The sequence below is a fragment of the Oncorhynchus nerka genome, linkage group LG20 (assembly GCF_034236695.1).
Source record: "Oncorhynchus nerka isolate Pitt River linkage group LG20, Oner_Uvic_2.0, whole genome shotgun sequence".
Taxonomy (NCBI): domain Eukaryota; kingdom Metazoa; phylum Chordata; class Actinopteri; order Salmoniformes; family Salmonidae; genus Oncorhynchus; species Oncorhynchus nerka.
The window spans coordinates 61,025,514-61,035,094 of record NC_088415.1 but is presented as its reverse complement, the minus strand read 5'-3'; the positions used below and the strand labels follow the sequence as shown (position 1 = coordinate 61,035,094).

Sequence of the window (9,581 nt, the reverse complement as noted above, 5' to 3'; positions counted from 1 at the left end):
ACCATACACGATTTGATCTTCAGTCCATCCATCAGTCACTCCTTCCCATGGACATGCGACATCGTTATCTCATACTCCTGATCCCCCTTGCATCTGCACCCTGTCACTGCTCAGCATGCCTTCTCTATCCCTCGCAGCAATTCCATCGTTAGTTTACGATTCCCAGTGATATCCACCTCCACAATACAAGCCCTATCATAGGATTTCTCCCTCGACGGTGGTGCACCATGATTATTTACTTCATGTCCTGCACTCTTTCAGTTTCCTCGCGATGGTCATAGAAGCCAGTGTAATCCATTCGGTTATACAGAGACCTTTCCCCCAACAACATAAGCTGGTGAAAATCAACTCAACTAATAATAAAAAACAATTCTAACAAATTGCCAGCCAATATATATATATATATATATATATATATATAATATATATATATATATACCAAAAAGCAGCGAACAATTCCCTCTCCTACAAAACCAACTTGCCTGCAAAAACGTCTTCAATCACTGACCCTGCTTAGCTTCCAAGATCAGTTGAGATCGCAGACCAGGCTAGCAGGCCACCCCAGCTAGCAGACAACACAAAACTGAAGACACTGGGAGGAGCTAAGGGAAGACAAAATTATATACAGGAGAGGGGAAATGCAAAACAGAACAAGCAAAAAATAAAAACAAAATATAAATGAAGAAAGAAAGAAAGGAAAAGGAGCAGCGGGCCTGTAGTCTACCACCGAGACCACCTCCTTACCCAGGACAAAATAAAATAATTGTGAAACAGAACAACAATAAACCACTTAACAAAATAACTCTGGCCTATGATCGCCTCTCCGATCAAATGCAGCAACTGTCATAGAAAATACACACAGAACAGATGATTAATATTACTATTATTTAAGTGTCGTGACATTTCCCTTTAAAACAGCTCATTTATATTTGTACAACATTTATACACATAAAAACAGCATTTGAATATTACATTTAAATTGTTAGTCTATGTAAAAAACAATAGAAACAACCACGAATAAATTTATTTTTTCTTGTAAAACATCCAATCTGTAAAAGCCATTTCAATTGTGTACAAATGATTTAACAAAAGTAAAACATGTTTAAAAACAAACTTTGTTGAAAAAAGTGCTATTCCGAATTCAATAACCGTCCTGTCCTTCGGGGCCCAGGGGAGATCCCCCCCCTAGGCGCATTGCCCTAGGCGCCGCAGCGCCGCAGCGGTGTTGTGGGGAACCCTTCGCCTTGGGTTGAGGCCCCTTTCTGTACCACCCCAGGTCTACCATGGCCACTGCCTGGGGGGTGGACACGACTCGTTTTGCTACCAGCAGGTTTTGGGAGGACCACAGTGCTTCCTTCTACAGGCCCCTGGCAGCTCTGCACTCCCAGAGCAAGTGCCTCACCGACTCCTCCTGGCCGCAGCCTGATCGGGTGTCCTCACCATGCCCCGGGACTGCATAACAGCCCTGACCTGGAGGATCTCGTGGGTGACAATCCAGGACAAGTCCCGTTGACGGTTCAGCAGAGCCGGATGGGCCACGTTGTGCCAAACCGTTGTGGGCTCGCCTGTAGCAAGCCCGTGCACTGGACACACTGGTTCCCGCTCCTGCAAAAGAGAGGACACACTGGTTCCCTCTCTGTTTTTAATCATCCCCGGTATAAGGGTTCAGCACTGTAAACCGGTTGGAGATGGCCACCGATGGCCTCCTGTGCTTTCCACCTCCACCCGGTCAGTGACCCTCCTCTTCTTCCTTTTCCCCTTGTACACCATCCCGGACTCTCTATTGTCCTAAGATACCTACCCAGACGACCCGCTAGCCGAAGACGACCTCAGCTTTCACGAAATGGTTCGGGTAGCCGAGTCGTCTGACATTTCACTCAGCAGACTATCCTCCCAGGCTCCAGTCAGCAGCTTCATCTCCTCCAAAGTCCCCTTCGGACAGACCTCCTTTACTGCAGCTTCCCCTGGGGCTTTCGCCACCGCCGCTGCTGCCACTCAAATTTCCTTAAGAACTTCCTCTATTGGCCGGAGAGGAGCACCTGCAGCACCTTCCTCGAGGCCATCACCGGCTGCCTCCACATAGGTCCATTGTCTATTTGGGCAGTCTTTAACTTCTTGCGTCGAGCCAACCCGGATCCGGGATCGTGACTACAGCCTCAAGCCCATTACCATAATGCAACGTTAACTATTCATGAAAATCGCAAATGAAATGAAATCAATATGCTAGCTCTCAAGCGTAGCCTTTTGTTAACAACACTGTCATCTCAGATTTTCAAAATATGCTTTTGAACCATAGCTAAACAAGCATTTGTGTAACAGTATTAGTATTAGTATTAGCCTAGCATAGGATTGTGCCTCTATTTCAGCATGCAACATCATCTCAGATTTTCAAAAATATGCTTCTCAACCATAGCAAAACAAGCATTTGTGTAACAGCATTGATAGTTAGCATTTAGCGTTAGCATTCAGCAGGCAACATTTTCACAAAAACCAGAAAACCATTCAAATAAAATCATTTACCTTTGAAGAACTTCTGATGTTTTCAATGAGGAGACTCTCAGTTAGATAGCAAATGTTCAGTTTTTCCTGAAAGATTATTTGTTTAGGAGAAATCGCTCCATTTTGTGCGTCACGTTTAGCTAAGAAAAAAACCTGTATCCAGGATTGTGTAAATCTATCCGCAAGCTCATTAGCATAACACAACGTTAACTATTCATGAAAATCGCAAATGAAATGAAATCAATATGCTAGCTCTCAAGCTTTGCCTTTTGTTAACAACACTGTCATCTCAGATTTTCAAAAACATGCTTCTCAACCATAGCAAAACAAGCATTTGTTTAACAGTATTGATAGCTAGCGTTAGCATTTAGCGTTAGCATTTAGCGTTAGCATTTAGCATTAGCATTCAGCAGGCAACATTTTCACAAAAAACAGAAAACCATTCAAATAAAATAATTTACCTTTGAAGAACTTCGGATGTTTTCAATGAGGAGACTGTTAGATAGCAAATGTTCAGTTTTTCCTGAAAGATTATTTGTGCAGGAGAAATCGGTCCGTTTTCTGCGTCATGTTTGGCTACCAAAAAAACCCGAAAATGTATTCATCCAAACGCCAAACTTTCTTCCACATTAACTCCATAATATCGACAGAAACATGGTAAACGTTGTTTAGAATCAATCCTCAATGTGTTTTTCACATATCTCTTCATGATATATCATTCCTGGAAGTCTCCTCTCTGTCTCAATCACATGGATGAATGCGAGCAGCTTGGAGATTACGCTTAAAACGGGCACGTTTTTTTATCCAATAATGAAATAGCGCCCCCATAGCTTCAACAGGTTAAACAAGTGGCCCTGCTTCCCACAGCCATTGCAGACTTGCGCCTTGACCTGGTTTCCCACAGTTTCTGCACTTCAGCAGGTTGCACCCGTGGCCAAATGACCGAAGCTACGGCAGTGTCTGAATAAAACAGGTAACCCCGGTCCTCTCCAATGGAGAAATAGGCTGGTGGGTGAACAAACTTATTGACACCTTCTGGATCCCTGTTCAGTGCGACACGGAACTGTCTCCTCCCTGACCAGATCCCGTAGGTACCATACCCCAGGACTCACTTTCCCAAACCGGCATAGGAAAGCCCCGAATTCTGTCATCTCCCACATAGGGATTGTAAATGTGCACGGTGATGATATTTAAATCCAACTGGCACAAGGGGAAAACCTGAATGTTTGAGAATGGCACACTGGCTGCCTTCTCTTTGCAGGTGAAATGGTGGGAAACGGGAGACCCCATGAAGGGCGCTTCTCCCTTCTTTCAGTTTGAATGTTTCTTATTTTTTTCTCTCTTTCCTTCACTTCTTCTGCTAGCTTTTCACATAGCTTTGTGTATTTTTTTCCCTTGACAATGGGAGAAAAATGTTGCACCGTTCCCGGAGGAAGCCCGGTTTCCAATTCCTTGTTCGAAAAATCCATTTAATATGTAGTCCCCCGAAGAGGGACGTATCAGATATTAAACTGATAACAGATTTTCATTTTTTTTTAAAATTATTTATTACAATCAATGCCATTCATACAATACAAAATTATAGTTATCATTCACTCTCCATCCATTGCATTTTTAAATTACCAAAGAACACACCAAACAAAACCTCAGGGGAGCATCTTCCCTCCCCGTCATAACTAACCACTACCTTTCCCTATCACCCCATCCCTAATCTATCCCCTTAAACCATCTAAATCAATCCCAGCCCTAAACCCCCCTTCCACCTCTCCCAGGCAGCATGCTGCCCCCACTTCATCTCCACCCTCTTCATCCTCTCCCTAAAATCTCCTTCCACCCTCCACTATTCCTTTCAACCCCCAATCTCTCCCTGTCTTAACCATGTTCTGACTGGCTTCCCACAGTCCCCGTTTAAAGAGACTCATGAGAAGCCAGAGCAGAAACCTGTCCCTATCCGTCCCTCTCGCTCTCACTAGACCTCTCTCTAACTTTGCCCACGTCAATACAAAATCCCCTCTTACCATTCCTAACAGCACCCGTGCACTAGCCCATACTACTCCAGCAAAGGCACAGTCCCAAAAGGCATGGCGCACAGTCTCCTCCCTGCCACATGAGGATCTTGGACCGGTGGGGGATTGTGCCAAACTATGCCGGTACATGATAGAACGTACTGGCAAGCACTTGTGGAGGCTCAACCAAATCAGGTCCTTGAGCCTGTTGCCTGTTGCACTCCCTCCCAGACCACTGCCGGGACGCCGACTACAGGCGCCGGACTCCCTGCCCATCTGACCTCCTCGTACAGGTGCTTGTGATCTAAACCTACTCGGGCAACTTAAACCTCGGGGTGCGCACGCAACCACTTGGCAGCATGGCCAAAGTGCCACAGCAGCTTTTCCGCCTGAGGACCCGTGTTAGACCACACCATTAGGCTTCTCGCCTGATACGATAAGAACACCCGCAAAAGGTAACCGGACGGGTTGATACACCCAGATGAGCAAGCTCCGTCAACAGAAAAGAAACAAAAATTGTGTGCAGCTTGAGGGGGAGATGTGGTACCCCCCTACCTCCCTCCCCGATGGGACAGAGCATGCGTGCCCTGGCGACCCACTCGTACCTGCCACACCACATGAACTGAAACACAAGCCTCACTAGAGGCATCCTCAGACAAGCCGGTAATGGGTAGATGTACGCCAGATACAAAAGAGACGGCAATACATCCACCTTTAGGACCAGGACCTTGTCCATTAAAGACAAAGACCTAGCCTTCCACATTGCCAGCTTCCTCTGTACCATTGCGATACCCATGTTCCAGTTCAGCGTCGCTGAGCCAGAGGTCTCAAAATGGACCCTGAGAATCCTCAGGGCCCCCTCACAGAGAGATAACCCCCGGGCACATCCGTCCTGCCGCGCTGTCTTCCGAAAATTTTTACGGAAGACTTTGCATGGTTCAGAACCGCTCCCAACGCTCGGGTGAAGTCCCCAATAATGGCAAGGGACCTTGTCAGGCACGAGTCCTTGCAAAGCAGCAAGGAAGTGTCATCGGCGTACTGCGTCAACTTGACGCGCAAACCACCGCTTCCAGGGATCAACAAGCCCTCCACCCCTGTGTCTGCCCTACTGGCAGCCCCCAGAGGGTCCATGTACAGAACGAAGAGGAGAGCCGAGAGCGGGCCCCCTGTCTGACCCCTGACGAGAGGTGAAAAACGTCACCCATGTGACTATTTACACTCGCTCGGCAACCCGCTCCGACATACAATGTACGGATCCATCCTATGAACTTCTCCCCAAATCCTAATCTACCTAACACCCTGAATAGAAAATATCTATTCACGCGATCAAAGGCTTTCGCCTGATCTAGCGCTGCTACCATTAATTGCAGCCCTCTATCTTCAACCCAAGCGATGGGGTCCCTGATCAACTGTAGATTCCATCTAATAGAGCGGCCCTCTACCCCACACGTCTGATCCTCGTGGACGACGTATGACGTGGACGACGTAGGGAAGGGGCTGTGACCACATGTCTGCTTAAACCTTTGCAAGTATCTTGTAATCTACGCACAGCATGGTCAACCGCCGCCAGTTGCCAAGGTCAGTTGCTTCCCCCTTCTTATAAAGAAGTGACAGTATAACAACAGCCATTGATCCCCCCGGGACCCCCGTCTCAAGGATGGCCTTCAAGACTTCGAGGACCACTGGTCCAAGTATACCCCAAAACTTGAGGTAAAACTCAGCCGGCAGCCCATCCATCCCAGGCACCTTCCCTTTTCCCATCCTCCTAAGAGCGCTCTCAACCTCTTCTAGTGAGATCTGGGCCTCCATCACCTCTCTAATGTCCTCTGGCAACCGCCGGGACAAGTGTTCTAAAAACACATTTCCCTGCTCTACATCTATTTCCTTTTCCTTAAAAAAACCTTGAAAATGGTCAGTTGTCACCCGGACCATTTCCTCCGGTTTTCTAACTATACTACCATCTTCTTCCCTAACGCCATGCATTACCTTCCTACTCTGCCTGACCCTAACCGACTTAAAAAACAGAGCGGAACAAGTCTCATTATGTTCTAAAAAGCAATTATGCGCACGCTCCAGGAAAGCTTGAGCCTTCCGCTCCTGCAGCTCCCTGAGCTGTGCCTTTAGGGCTGCGGATCTCTCCCAGTCAATCGACCCGCCGAGGTTGCCTGCCTCGTACTCGAGTTCAATTCACCTTTGGATACCATCCACCTCCCTCCTTTTTTTCCACTTACAATATCCTATTATAAACGCCCTAATTCTCACCTTAACTAAATCCCACCACTCTAACACCCCCTCGCACATGGACTGGAGGCCTTCAAGCCCCCGAAAGAAACCAAAAAAGGTGTCAACGAAAGCTTGCTCCTCCAGCACATCCCGATCTAGTCGCCCAGACAACTGACCCAAAGATGTGGATAGAAAAATGTAATCAAGCCTCCGCTCAACCCCCCTGGAGTTGCGCCATGTAGAACCGGCCATTGTCAAAGCAGTGTGCATGGCAAGCCATTAGCCCGGTGATAGCGCCTGCACTACTAACCCCCCTACCCCTAAATCTGTATTAAAATCACCCCCTATCAGTAATTGCCTATTTGTGACACACAGGGGCGCCAGACAGTCCACCATCTCCCTCCTGTCTGCCGCCACCTGTGGCCCATACACCACCACCAATCTAAACGTACAATCCCTTATCGTGACATCCCACCCCTAAAACCCTCCCCTGCATAACAACAAAAGAACCCTCCACCTTTACCTCCCTGTGCCCACACAAAAACCCTTGCCTATTGACATCCACCCCTAAAACCCTCCCCTGCATAACAACAAAAGAATCCTCCACCTTTACCTCCCTGTGCCCACACAAAATCCCTACCCCTGTTGAGTGCACACCTCCTATACCCCAATACGATTCTCCCTTATCCCACTCCCTCCTAAATCTATTAACATCCCCTCCATCCCTCAGATGAACCTCCTGTAGAAAATAAAAACCCACACCCTCCAAATAACTAGAAACAGCCCTCTTTACAAAATCCCTTAAACCCCTTACATTTAAACTAACAAACTTAAAATTAGACCCCATGATACAAATAAACCACCTTCACCCAAATACTAAACCCAAACAGAAAACAAAACAGGAGGCTCACCCGATGCTCCCCTGCTTCATCACATCCGGCAGGGACGTCTTCTCCTCTCCTGACGTCCCCCCGTCCTCCCCCATCTCTCCAACCCAGGATGCAGGCATGGTGTTAGATCTTGGAGTGCCCTGCATCCCGGGTTCCCCACCAACACTCTCCACTCCCTCCCTGTAGGCTGCTTGGCTAAGAGTAGGGGACCCCATCTCCCCAAACAGGAGTTGGGATCCCCCCCCCGGACAAACAGCCCTGATCCATACCCTGGGCCTCACCATCCACCAAAAGACAAGGTGCTGAGGAGAAGAGCGAGGTCAAAGAAATATTTCCCTCCCCCATCCCTCTCTTGGCTACCCCTCCCCATCCACACACCCCTCCCCTCACTGCCTGCTGAGCCCCCTCCTCTTCCCTTTCTTTTTTGGTGTAGGAGGAGACACCACCCTTCCCCGCTAGCTCCTCCACCATTTCCCTCATTTCTTCCACTAGGAAGCTCGACAGGCTATCCCCCCATACCCGCACTCCCCCTCCCCCCCTCCACCACCAATCCCTCCACCGTTGTTCTCTCTCGCTCTTCCACTCCCTTGCTTCCCGTATCTTCTCCTGCCCCTCTTCCCGCTGTTAATCCTTCCTCTTCTTTCCGATCGACTTTACCTTCTGGGCCCGCGCTCTGGGCCTGAGATGGTCTTCCTCCTCTTCTTCCCTCATCCCGTGCTCCTGCTCCCCCTCCAACTGCAGACGCGTATGACCTCTGACGAGCCGGGCAATCCCGCCACAGGTGCTTTGTAGATCCACACCCGTGGCAAGCCTTCGGCTCGTCACAGTCCTTGGACTAGTGCTCCCCAGATCCACAAAATCTGCACTTTCTAGTGCTGCACGAGGCCAGGACGTGTCCGTATGCCATACAGCGCCTGCAAAACGGGGGCTGACATGCATAATACAATGTCCCCCTGTCAGCCCCAAGGGAGAACATAGCTGGGGGATGAAGGTACCCACAAAGTCCCTTAGGGTCCTCTCTGAGGAGGGCCTGGAAGCCTCTCCTCCTTTTCCAAAAGCCCAACGAATCCTTGAGGTGCCTTACTGAGGAGACATTATCCATTTATCTCCCCAGAAAGGCCCTCACCTCCTCATCCTTGACGTAGGGGTTGTACATATTGACAGTTACAACCCGAAAATTGTTCCTAGCCAAGCTCTTCACCTCATACAGGCACATCGGCTTTGTATTCCCATCCTCTCTCACTTTTTTAAGCATTTCATCGTGCTTGCTCTCTGTGTAGAAGGCCACATCAAATGTTCCATCCAGCGAGTTGCTTTGAAGGCAAAACACGTCCTTCACCGCCAGCTTCAATATTCCAATAAGGATTGTTCTCCCAAACATCTCCCTTCCAAATGGCTCCACATCCTTTTCCCTCCAAGCAAAACACAGGGTATTTGCCAGTCCGATCCCGGGACCGACCCATTTGACGACCTCTGCGCCATCTCTGCAAGGAGAATGACGCTCTCCTCCAGCCAAAAAAACTCAAACAATAAGGGAGAAAAAACAAAACTTCAATTATTTGATTAAAAAACGTTTTACTGCCCTCCTACTTCGACCTTCTGACTCAGCGAGCTCTGGGGCACCTCGGTATCAAGCTTGATCTGAGCCAAAAGGCCGATAACCCACAAATGGAACCCTGCAACCGCCGGGCACCCGGTGGTCTCGACAGACCTCAGCGGGTTGGCAAAAGCCGGCTCCGCCCCCCACCCAACGTTTCCCCGGCGACAGGCAGGTGTTCAGTGCCACTATTTGTACCCCAGCCAGTCGTCATCGGGCTTGAACTCAATTGCCCGAGTGACGACTTACTTCTAGTGGAAAAATACGCCCGCACGCCGGTCAGCCAGCCAGCCGGCTTGAAGTCAAACGCCTTAGCAAAAAGTCTCGGTGGCGTCATCTCTGTCAATTTCTCTTGAAAAAAGATAC

At 48.6% G+C, this 9,581-nt stretch overlaps 1 pseudogene; it reads right to left on the bottom strand.

Annotated features, from left to right (window-relative positions):
• Positions 1-3,876: 3,876 nt before the first annotated feature.
• Positions 3,877-4,044, bottom strand: LOC115103426 (U2 spliceosomal RNA; annotated as a pseudogene).
• Between the last annotated feature and the right edge of the window lie 5,537 nt (positions 4,045-9,581).